The sequence below is a fragment of the Hemicordylus capensis genome, chromosome 2, assembly GCF_027244095.1.
Source record: "Hemicordylus capensis ecotype Gifberg chromosome 2, rHemCap1.1.pri, whole genome shotgun sequence".
In the NCBI taxonomy this organism is placed as follows: domain Eukaryota; kingdom Metazoa; phylum Chordata; class Lepidosauria; order Squamata; family Cordylidae; genus Hemicordylus; species Hemicordylus capensis.
This window is the reverse complement of record NC_069658.1, coordinates 139,825,194-139,837,829: the sequence shown is the minus strand read 5'-3', so window position 1 is coordinate 139,837,829 and position 12,636 is coordinate 139,825,194. Positions and strand designations below refer to the sequence as shown.

General features: G+C 43.8%; 1 protein-coding gene across 1 annotated transcript in view; it reads left to right on the top strand.

Moving 5' to 3' along the window:
* LOC128346393 (uncharacterized) overlaps nt 1-12,636 on the top strand; it is a 231,906-nt gene that overhangs the window by 119,594 nt on the left and 99,676 nt on the right. The gene's annotated exons all lie outside the window — the stretch shown is intronic.

Sequence of the window (12,636 nt, the reverse complement as noted above, 5' to 3'; positions counted from 1 at the left end):
CCACTCACTTGGTTTGCCGAGGGTATTTTTCAGTAGTTTGCATATTCAAATGCTTTAGTTTGGCTGCTTTCTCTTGATTATTTTGGGTATCAATTGTCAAAAAATAATAGCGTTTGACAGCATGCATTGGTATCTGATTGAAAATTAGAGTTCAGCTTAGTAATAACTTTCAAACTTTGGCAGGACAAAAGGGGAATTTTGTTCTTCCAAATAAAAACAACAAAATCCTTTATTCCATAGCTGCTTGTAATAAAGTTTTGCCCATTTCTATTTATTTTTATTTATTGTTCAGTTTCTATACCGCCTTTCATAAGATACCTCAAGACAATTAACAAAAATTAAAATACAATAAAACTTAATAATAATAATAATAATAATAATAATAATAATAATACGATTTCTATACCACCCTTCCAAAAATGGCTCGGGGCGGTTTACAAAGAGAAATAACAAATAAGATGGCTCCCTGTCCCCAAAGGGCTCGCAATCTCAAAAGAAACATAAGATAGACACCAGCAACAGTCACTGGAGGTACTGTGCTGGGGGTGGATAGGGCCAGTTAATCTCCCCCTGCTCAATAAAGAGAAACACCACGGTAAAAGGCGCCTCTTTGCCCAGTTAGCAGGGGTAAAAATCGCATTAAAACATTAAAATCAGTAAAAACAATAAAAATCATCACACACCAAAAAACAACCATAAAGAGACACAAAATAACAAAGATTAATTAGTTAATGCTATTTTAATGCATCTCCCATGGTACTGTTTTATTCTCTCTAACAACATGATCCAAGCCAATCAGGGATCAGATCAGAGGCAGCTGGTGAGGGCGGCACCAGGGAGGCAGCAGCAAGAGGTACCATACAACTGGCCACCATGCGTGCGCAGAGGCCAGATGAGTGCCCAAAGCAGGGCAACCACCACGCAGGGTGCTAGGCAGGATGCCAGGCAGGGTGCCGCTGCTCCCAGCAGCTTTCAGGTGCCAGCGTTATAAATGCTAATGTGTTTTAAAGGTACTTCTCACTGCACCCGCACCCTGGCACCACCCTCACCAGCTGCCTCTGGATCAGATAGTGAGCAATAAAATATGACAAATTGGCTGTGTAATGGTGTGAAGAGAGCAACTGAGGATGTCTTCCTTTGCTTCCTATGATGCAGTGCCAGAAAAGAAGTATTTCGTGTTAGTTAGCTAGACAATGGAGAGGTGTGCTTCCAAGAATTGAATCTGTGTTCATAGCTCCAGCCACCCCTCTCCCCCCGCCCAACATACAAAAAAAATTGCCAAAAGGGTGGACTCTTCTCAATGAGAAGATCAGTAACAGCAGAGAAGCTGTGGCTGGTGTGCCAACTGTGGCCTCTCCTGGTCACAGATAGCCTGGCCACAGTTATCTATGCCCTTGTAACTTTCAGAATGGACTGCGGCAATGTGTTGTAGATGAGACTCCCCTTGAAGACTGTTCAGAAATGGCAGTTGGTGCAGAATGCAGCTGCAAGGGACCAGAAGGTGGGGAGATATCTTACTAATGCTTAAAGAACTTTACTGGCTTCTTTGGCAAAGAAGTCAGTGTGGAAAATGGTCCATGAAGACAGAAAGCTAGAAAGCCACCATGATATACAACTCTGTATCAGCAATCAGTATTGTCAAATACTAAATACCACTGCATGTTAACTATCAAATACTGGCAAATATCAAATTTTTATGATATTTGAAATCTGACAGTTGATATCGTCTATAACATATTACACATTATTATACTATATTCCTGCGTATTCAGCAGAGGCATCAGCTACCTGCCAAATATTCAGAGAATTTTGAGGAGAGTTTTGGGAAGCTCAGTCTAGCTGAAACGTATCCTAATATCAACTAACTCAACACTGCCCAATCAACTGCATCTTCAGGATGAAGTGCTGATCTTCCAGAACAAGAGGCCTGAATGTGATGTGATGATTGCAGCGTCTGCTACAGACAGATATTGTCTCCTAGTATATCATTTTGCTTAGCCTACATGTACAAAAACATAAACTACCCCCCTGCTTTGCCTAGAGTAAGTTGCAAAGAATGCATTTTGGAGCATAAGCCACCCTTAGCTTGTTATGTGTGGGTATGAAATTATCCATCTTTGAGCAAAGGAGAGCAGAAAGGTGCTGAACTGTAAAGAAAGATGAAAGGAGAATAGAGAAACCATCAGCAGAACTAACATAAACATCATCTTGCATGATTATTCCTTGTAGGCTCCAAGGGTTTGGTGGCACTGCTTCAACACGTCTGAGTTCTACATTTCTGTTTTCTTTGCTTCTGTTCTTGCAATGTATGTTTATAACCAAAGCTCAGGCTTTTACGGTTTTTTAGGATAAAACTGTACTGCATTTTCTACCAAGGGTCTGGATAGCCGGACTAGATAATCACCATCCTTCGCTATCTAGTGTCTAGCATTTTATGAAGGGATCACAACTTTTAAGGAGAAGAAACACAATTCACAGCAAATCCTGATGATGGTGTTTTGGAAAGGCAGAAAGCACCATGGAAATCAGTGCATGAGAAATTAGTGCAACTATTCGACTGATGGTTCAGCTGAATAGTTCAGAGGTTTTCAGGAAATTCTGGAGAAACCTTGGGTGCCTTGGTAGCTTAGCAGGAGTTCCTCGGAGTGAAGACTGGTAATGGGAATTAAGGTCCTCTAAAAGACAACTTGCCCACCATGAGTGATACTTGTCTGAAGTGTAAAGGTGCAGGGGAATATTGAATGGGCTGTGGTCTTAGTATACATAGGTCAAGAGTGATGATAGGGAATATATGGGCTGTGGTCTTTGTAAACTGTGGGAAACATCGGAAGTTGTCTTATACTGAGTCAGACCATTGGTCCATCTAGCTCAGTATTGTCTTCCCAGACTCCAAGGTTGCAGACAGGAGTCTCTCTCAGCCCTATCCAAGGAGAGGAGTTGGAACCTTCTGTATGCAAGCATGCAGATGCTCTTCGCAGAGCAGCCTCTTCTCTTGAGGGGAATACTTTACAGTGCTCACACATGTCTCCCATTCAAATGCAAACCAGGGCAGACCCTGCTTAGCAAAGGGGACAATTAATGCTTGCTACCACAGGAGCAGCTCTCCTCCCTCAGGGGAAGTCAAGAGTATCTATTCACAAGAATTATGGAATACTGATGGAGCCCCACTCCAACATTCCTCTGTGGAGTCTGACCACATGACCACTCAATCTGTTTTTGTAGGCTTGGATGATATAAATGATATGGAACCATGCTCTGCTGTCAGCAAATAAGAACCAGTCTGGTGTAATAGTTAAGAGTTCTCCTAACCTCCTCTTCTTGAACAGATCAAATATCTAAGTGCAGACAGTCTCTGTATAATAGTCCTGTATCCAATCCATTCTTGCCATCAAATTCCTGAGATAGTTATGGCCTTATAGGTACAATCCAGACAATGATTAGATGGCAACAGGTCTTACATGGTGGAGAGGCAACACAGACATTTCTTGTGACGATTGCCCTGAAAAGAAAAGAAAACAACAAATGAAGCTTTGGAGAGGAATGTTATCACTTGCTTATGTCTGTCTGCAGCTATAAAAGGCCCAGTTATGATGGCTGGTGGAAAGCTGAGAATGCTGGCACCTCTCCCCTACACCATAGGCCTAAAGTACCTACAGCTGCAAGCAAACTGTGTGAAGACTTGAACAGAGGCCATGTGAGGGCCGGCGCCGCACAGGAGCAGCTGGGAGATGCCCTGCCGGCGTGCGGGCATAGCTGAGGGGAGCACCAGGGTGGCGGTAATGGCAGCGAGCTGAGGAGGAGCAGGTACGGACCTGCTCTCCTCCACTTTAAAGGGGTTGTGTAAGCCCTCAAATTTAAAAGGAGGTGCACGCAATTTGGCTTTCCGAATCACGTTTCAACACATCCCTAGTGACCAGGCCACCTCGTATATGACATATGAATGCATGAATAAAAAATGAGAAGGAGGTAATACTGTGCAGTATTACCAGTAGCATTAACAGTAGTATTAACAGTAGCACACTCTTCTACTTCCCTACTGAAGAGAGACTTGAAACTGAGTAGTACACTTCACTCTTAAAAGAGAAAAAACACAGTTATTTATTTGATTGACTGATTGATTGATTTCTATACCGCCCTTCCGAAAGCGGCTCAGGGTGGTTTATATCTATCAGCTCCCAGAACAATGGAAAGGCATTGTCCTCGCAATCAGGATAGCTTACTTTATATTGTCTACAGCATCCTACCCTTCACTTTGGCCATTCAGTCAAGGCTAAGGTATGGAACTTCCTAGACAATGGTGGTGCTTCTGAAATCAGCAAATAATTCTTTTCCTGTTCTTGACAAAGTGCTACAATAAGAAAGAGTGTCAAAGTCAGCCCAAGAGTTTTTAGCTCTCTAGGTGAAGTATGATTTTGATGCCTCCCCCACAGTCAATACAGAGAAAAATGAGAAGTCTAAAATGAACTTTTACATGCACTCTAAATGAGCAATAAAAATTAAAAAGACATATTTTATTGATTGTTTTAAACCATTAATCCTAACACGGTTACACACTAAAGGATAAACCACCTAGTAGCTGACACTGAAGAATTTTTCTGCTAAAAATTAAATGTAAGTGGAAGTACGGTAAACCTCTCCTGTATTCTACCAAAGACAACCACAGGGCTCTGTGGTCACCAAGAGTCGACGCCAACTCAGCGGCACACTTTACCTTTACCTTTATGTGAATTATCCGGGCAAACTGAAATAGTCTACTAACACATTGTGGTCGCCTTCACCCAATGAAGGCGACCATCTGAACCCATCCATCTGAATGCCTCGCATGAGTGCCTCAGTCCTCATCTGCTATCCTTCCCTTCCGGCTTATCTACCACTAGAGGTGGGGAAAAGAAAGTCTCACTGGAAGCCTCTCGCTACCTACGTCTCTGGCACCTGGAACACTGCAATGGTAGCATTCTAGAGACATTGGAAAATGTGGTTTTCCCAGGACACCTGACTATAGGTTCAAGAGTCTTGGAATGCATATGCAGGGCTCCTTGCACTTAGGATGCTACCAAGGGCTGTCATCAAGCTGTTCCAGTCACAATTAAACACCTTTTAATCTCATTGCTTTTTCTGGGAGAGTTAAGCATGTGTTTACTTATTTCCCACTGACAGCAGAGGGATGCAGAAATATTTAACTGTGTCTGGGTCATGCCTACCAATTGCTCCTTTGTGAATGTATTTCAATGGGACTTTTGTGAGAGAGGAGGATGGGAGGATTAGCACATGTCATGGTGAGGGCAGGACTTCCAAGTGTGCTGTCAGAGATGCTGTACACAAGTCGTGTCGCCACTTTATATAATTCCTAATCAAGATTTGAGTGTCCACACATTCTAGTGCAAAATGATTAATGGAATTAATGCCACCTTAATCCCATTGAGCATGATGGAGGAGGACATGGAAAGTGAAGTGTATGTGTCCTGCAAGGCACAAAATAAGAGGCCCTCCTGCTTCCAACTTTTCTCCCTTTCTCCAACTCAGGGAAGGTTTCTGCCACATTGCACTAGGATTGGGGAGGTGCCAGCTAGGAAAAAATGCATGGTTAGCCATAGCAACCTGGCTGTCACATTTGTGCAAGCCCACTACTTTCAAGGCAGAAATTTTATATAGGCTTCTTCTGACTATATAACTAATTATTCTCCCCACGTTTTCTCAAAGATGCCACTGCTGGGCAGCTCCAAAACATCAGCTCAGAGTTTGCATCTAGGATCTTTTATCTCCAGTTACTTGAATGCATAAGTACTCCTATTTTTGCCGATATCTTTGGTGTCCTGTTGGTCCTGCTGAGAACATTCTAAGAACGTTAAGAATGAACATTTGCAAATGTAGCACTTGGCTGAATACTTTCTATGATCTCTACCTGAGGTGAAACAAGCTTAGGGTATGAGGAGCCTGCTGAGGGCAAAGAAAATAATTCTTTTTCCTTGCAAAACTGCCAATTCTCCTCCTTCAATACAATAAGGGCTGGTGCAACTACTGTAGCAGTGAGAGAAAGTAAATGCTTTTTAGCCCCCCTCCCCCCCCCAAAAAAAGGATAGGAAAATGCCCATGTGCTTTGAAAGCAGTGCTACTGCTTTGGAAGTAACTGACATGTATATTTTGTGTGTGGCTTTTTTGGTATCTCTCTCTCTCTCTCTCTCTCTCTCTCTCTCTCTCACACACACACACACACACCATTTCTGGTATGTGTGGTGTATGCTGTGTGAATGGATGACTGAAGATCTGGTGAGAGGGTTAAAATGGCACTGGAAATTTTGAGTAATATAGCTAAAATATGGAGGTACATGTGGGTAGGTAGGAGATTTTTGATAATTTGGATGTTGGAATGATAACAGTACTAGATAGTGCTGCACCAAATTGTCATGAGATAAAATTTCCATGGTTAAGGTTGCCATTTCAAGACAGTCTGAAAATGCTCATGAAAAAATCTTTACTTTCCACGACATTTTCTTCGTCCTATTCATAGCCATTGTTCTCTCAATTTGCTGCTTCTGGGGGGGGGGGGGGGCGCCTGTTCCTGTTGCTGAGGCAACCAGGCCAATGCTTCTCTGTATTGGAATCTTCTCTGTGTTTGATCCAGCCAATCAGGAATCACTATCATTGCCAAGATCCCAGACTCACACACTTCTGCAGCAACTGATGAGTCCTGGGACCTTGAAGAGATAGAATCTCTCTCTGGATAATCGTGGGAAGCAGCTACAGAGGCAGCCTCTCTACAAAAGATTTCCATAGTTGAGGGAGAACCTGAAGGGACCATGGTGCCTCCACCCACTATTTCTGATGAAGATCTTAACCTACATGCATCTTCAGATACTAATGGCTCCTTTTCAGAAATTGCCTGAGCTCTGAGAAGCCGGCCTTCACCATCACATTGGTCCCCGAGGCAACAGAAAACATTATAGCCCCACTGGACTGCATGTCTCAGGAGCAAAGAGTAGCTCTTTTAATTGAAAACAGCTCCTCTGAGAATTCAGTCCCAGGGTATACATCATTCTGCTGATTATTTCACCCTTCCATAGTCACTTCTGACTACCCCGAGTAGTCTCCAAATGAGTGGTGGAGAAATTTTCCAGGCCATTTTTTGTATTTAGCTATACCACTTGAGGAGAGGAGAGCTGGTCTTGTGGGAGCAAGCATTACTTGTCCCCTTAGCTAAGCAGGGTCTGCCCTGGTTGCATATGAATGGGAGACTAGAAGTGTGAACACTGTAAGATATTCCCCTCAGGGGTTGCAGTTGCTCTGGGAAGAGCAGAAGGTTTCAAGTTCCCTCCCTGGCTTCTCCAAGATAGGGCTGAGAGAGATGCCTGCCTGCAACCTTGGAGAAGCCGCTGCCAGTCTGTGAAGGCAATACTGAGCAAGATAGACCAATGCAGAGGCGTATGTAGGGAAAATAGTGCCTAGGGCAAGTACTGAAATTGCGTCCCTGTCCAGACAGGAATGATGGGACTTGTAGTCAACAATATCTGGAAATCCCCGTTAAAAGGAACACTGTACCGTCTAGACATGGTTGTTGATCAAAACCTGAAAACATAAGCCATCTCTGTTAAAGACTTAGAACAACAGTCAGGAGTTATGTGAGGATTCCAAGTGTCATTTTCTGTCTCAGCTCATGCTTTAAAAAAAAACTTGACTTTGTCCTAGAGGATCACCTGCCCAAATAGCCACTAGCAAAATAGGGGAAGAAGAAGGTGCGGGGAGGGGAGCCTATAAACCAGTGAATGATTCCTGCCAGCCTTTGTCTTGTGATGACTGTTGGCTCATAATGGGGTATATGTGCATTCACCACACTAGTGCTTACTTTGGCACCAGGAGGGAGGAGGATACATTAGTTTGCCACACTAGACAGAGGAATTTGCATTTGCAACAGGAGCAGACAGCCAAGTTCTGCCAGGGCCAAAACCAGCCCCTGCCAGACTAAGAAATCATTGTAATTTGCCCCTTCCCGTCACAAGCAGCATGCTGTGTTTTTTTTAATTATTGACGCTAACTCTCAGATATCCCAGTCATGGATGGAAAATTCAGGGTCAATTTACAAGAGACACATTTTCTACATGGAAGTTTCTTCTGTGCAGTTGTTGTGCAGAAACCCATATGTAGTATCTATTCCGCCGGGACATAGCAAGGTTGGAATGGGCCCAGAGATGAGATTTTAAAATGGGCCCCCAGCCCCTCAAAGTTCAGGGCCTCCACACAGCCAAGGCCCTCAAGGATTTAAGTCTGATATTTCAAAATAAGTATGCTGCCTGGAAATACATTTCACTGAGTACACACATGCACACTTCACAATATACAGTTATATACATTGACGACTATATATTTGTGCTACCTTTAATGCCTAGAACACACTAGCAATGCTAATTATTAAAATGGCCCCCTTGCTACAGATTAGCAAAGGAGACTTTCAACCATGCAGGGTGAGCCTATGTTTGTTTTCTCAGAATTCTGAACAAATTCAGTAAAGTTTGATTCCAGGAGGTTTTTCACATGAGGCTTTTAACACACAGCCCTTTAACACACATCTCCACTGGAATGGAGCTGCTGCATTCACATGCTGGCCAGATTTACCCTGAAGTCCCTGCAAGTCATTGGAGAGCAGTTCAGACACAAGAAAAATGAAATGAAATAAAATCACATCACATGCTTCACAGTTCTCACTCAGACCTTCTGGGCTGCAAAACAACTTGAACATAAGTGCATTTATAAATGAATGAATGAATAAATGAATAAATAAATATTTGTTCCAGACGTTTTTGTAATTTTCTGCCATGAAACAAGCCACTTATAGGGCTTTTTAGATAGTTGTTTTTTTTAAGCCAGCAAATTTTTCAATCTGTTTTAAATTAAATATTCAGAGACTTCTCATTCTCCACCCCCCATATCAAAGCCCTATGGCAAGCAGATCCCTATATACCAGTGGTGTATGTGTGTGTGTGGAGGGGGTAACCACAAAAAGGAATTCATAGTCTACCTGGCAAAAGCTGTGTGGCATGGTCTGGGCAGAGGGTGTTCTGCTGCAGAGAACTCTTCCTGCCTCCTTCCTGGCTTGCTTGGGGCTTGCTGAATTCAGGCCTCAGGGAGGCCTACTCAGAGGCCTCTCTGGAAGTCTCGCCCACCCGCCCATCAGCTGAGAGGCAGGGAGAGAAGAGCTCTGCAGTTTGCAGGCTGCTCAGATCCTAGGCCTTGACGATCCTAGGCCGGAGCCGGAGGCAAGGCAAGCAGGATGGCAAGTGGCTGAGGCACCCTGGGGCTGGGCAGGTGGGCAATGGTGTGGGAGTAGCAGGAACTGTCGTGGCGCCCCCTCCTCAGTGGTGCCTAGGCTGCCCCCTCCCAGTTCCGCCTATGGACCAATGGTCTGACTCCGTGTATGGCAGCTTCCTATTGCTTCGATCTCCCTCACTACAGTGACTAAGGTGCAGATTTTGAGTTTCCATTGCATATTTTGCTCTATTGGCTGCCCCCTCTGCTAAGTCCTAACAGTCCATCTTTAGTTGGTACTGCATGTACTTCCCACCCTGCCCCCTGTACTATTGACAGTGACTTCTCTGAATAGCTTCTCAATGTGTCTGAGAAAAAAGAAATGTATTGCTTTTTCTTGTAAGGTTGCCCAATAGAGATGTGCACATTGATTCAAGTCCTCTGAACCAATCTGAGTTTGAAACAGGCCATCTTGAGTTATTTGAACTCAAAACAAAATGCCCTTAAAATAAAGGGCCTGTTTCGAGTTCGAATCAAAATGACTGCGTTTGGAGTACAAATTGATTGGACTATTTCGAGCACCATTTGGGTGGGCTCCCCCCCCCCCACGCGCTAATTGGTTTTCTAACACTGCTTCTGGTTGGCTTGAAGTTGGCTGGCTTGAAGCTGGTTGGCTTCTTGCCTCTTGGTTGGCTTGTTATCACACAGATCAAGTGTTGATATGGGCTACTGTGCCCCCATTGGCTGGGGAGGAGGGAGGGGAACAAAAGAGGAGGGAATTTCAAAATGTTTTCTAAGGGACTGGGAAGGGGAGGCAGAAAGAGCCCTTAGTGTGCCATTGAAGAGGATACATCAGGTGAGGAGGGAGGAAGGGAGGGAGGAGTCATGGAAGGTTTGATTTTTAAAAAAAAATATTTATTTGATTGATTGATTTCTATACCGCCCTTCCAAAAATGGCTCAGGGCGGTTTACACAGATAATGAATAAATAAGATGGATCCCTGTCCTCAAAGGGCTCACACAATCTAAAAAGAAACATACACCAGCAACAGTCACTGGAGGTACTGTGCTGGGGATGGATAGGGCCAGTTGCTCTCCCCCTGCTAAATAAAGAGAATCACCACGTTAAAAGGTGCCTCTTTGCCAAGTTAGCAGGGCTTTTCTTAGCACTGAGTATAATATACTGTGCTGTTGCTGCTATATTATGAACTATCTGGTTTTGCTGGATCTCAGATTGACAAAGGCAGAACTTGGGTGCCTTCCTTCTTTCTTTGAGCTGTGGTTCGGTTTGTTTGTATCTGTTTGTGAGATAGTGTTGTGGTGAGAAATAGACAGTCACAGCTCAGCTCTTTTGCTCTCTGTGTAATATTTTCTTGGTGATTGCTGTGAGATGATCTATCTCCATGTCTTGCCTTGAGACTAACTTGCGTTTCACTCATTGCTCTAGTCTGCTCTGCAATCTACATTGCAAGGTGTACTCTCAGTCAAAATGTGGCTGAAATTGCTCCAGTTGAACTTGAAACACCTCATTGTTCCCCATTTAAACAAATTAGATATCTGCGATTATGGTAATAGCAAATTCAAGCTTTCCCCCTCTCCAATTCCCATTCTTCCTTTATTCATACTTGCTTGTGGGTTGGAAGCAGGAGGACAGTCCACTAGCACTGGTGAGTAAATAATGCTGCCTATATGAAGGAGAAATGACTGAGCATGTTTTTGGAAGGCAGAGTTATAGCCAGCCCTCCTCACTTTATTGGGCTATCTAATTGCCAGCTGGTCTTCAAGGAACTGAACAAAAATCCAGAAATGACCCCATGAACACCAGAACCTCTAGAAGCCTGTCACCAAACCAACTGTCTATGTGAATAGTAGTTTCTCAATGGTTAGCAGCTGTAGCAGAGTGTAAGCTGCAATGAGAAGCTAATGTACAACTAATCCTGAACAACTTCTTTAAGTAAATAATGTTATATCACCTTTAAGCACACACCTATGCTCACAGTCATAGTAATGATAGAGAGATAATTTCCAGGATCACCGAGGTGTGATGAGTGCTCTGGATAGGAACATAAGAAGCTTCCTTATACCAGTATTGTCTACCCAGACTGGCAATGGCTCCTCCAAGGTTGCAGGCAGGAGTCTCTCTCAGCCCTATCTTGGAGATGTCAGGGAGGGAACTTGGGACCTTCTGCATGCAAGTATGCAGATGCTCTTCCCAGAGCGAACCCATCCCGAGGGGAATATCTTACAGTGCTTCACGCATGTAGTCTCCCATGAAAATACAAACCAGGGTGGACCCTGCTTAGAAAATGCTTGCTGCCACAAGACTAGTTTTCCTCCCAAATATTTTTATGATTGTATGCTGTTGCTTTTTAACTTGTTGCATTTTGGCTGTGTATTGATGATTTTATTCCTTTTATTATTGTATGAGTTTTACTGCTGTTAGCTGCCTTGTCTTTTTTAGAATATAACATGATTCAATAAATACATGGAAATGGTCTCTGGTGATTAGTTAGGCAGGGTAATGTGGTGTTTTTTGGCTAAACCTGGCTAAATCATTTATTGATCCAGGCCAGGTTTTGAATGGTGCTTTAGTTACTTGTATTCCAGTTCTGGAGTTGAGGCAGGGCTAACAAATAGCCAGCAGCAAGAGCACCGAAAGCAGACTGCACTTGTCTCTCTGTAAATAATCCATCTCATTAAACCGTTAATATTCCTGATTCCACTCCACTGTCTTCTCCTTGCATACCACTACTCTTTCCTCTGGATTCTACAGGCAGGAGGGAGGAAGAGCCTAAACAGAGTCTATATGCCTCTTCCTCCACAGGCAGATGGTGGCCAGTGTGACTGCTACCACTACTTTAAAGGTAAGGTGTGCCGTCGAGTCAGTGTCAACTCCTGGTGCCCAGAGAGCCCTGTGGTTGTCTTTGGTAGAATGCAAGAGGGGTTTACCATTGCCATCTCCCGCACAGAATGAGATGATGCCTTTTAGAATATTCCTATGATGCCTTTCAGCATCTTCCTATATCGCTGCTGCCCGATATAGGTGTTTCCCATAGTCTGGGAAACATACCAGCGGGGATTCGAACCGGCAACCTCTGGCTTGCTAGTCAAGTCATTTCCCCGCTGTGCAATTAGGTGGATGTGGCAATTATTGCCAGTGACTTAGATGGGTTTAAGAAAATGAGCAAGCTTTTGGGAGGAAAATAGGTCTGTCAATGGCTATGAGCCATGCTGGTTAAATGGAATTGCAAAGTACAGTGGTAAATGTGTCTAAGGCTGGGGGCATAAACAAGGAATGGCCGTTGTCAGGGATTCTGGCCCCTGATGCTATCTGCCATCCTGACAGCAGCAGGTAGAGAGATGTCCATCTTGCCCATGAGTACACTGGCAGCAGAAGAAC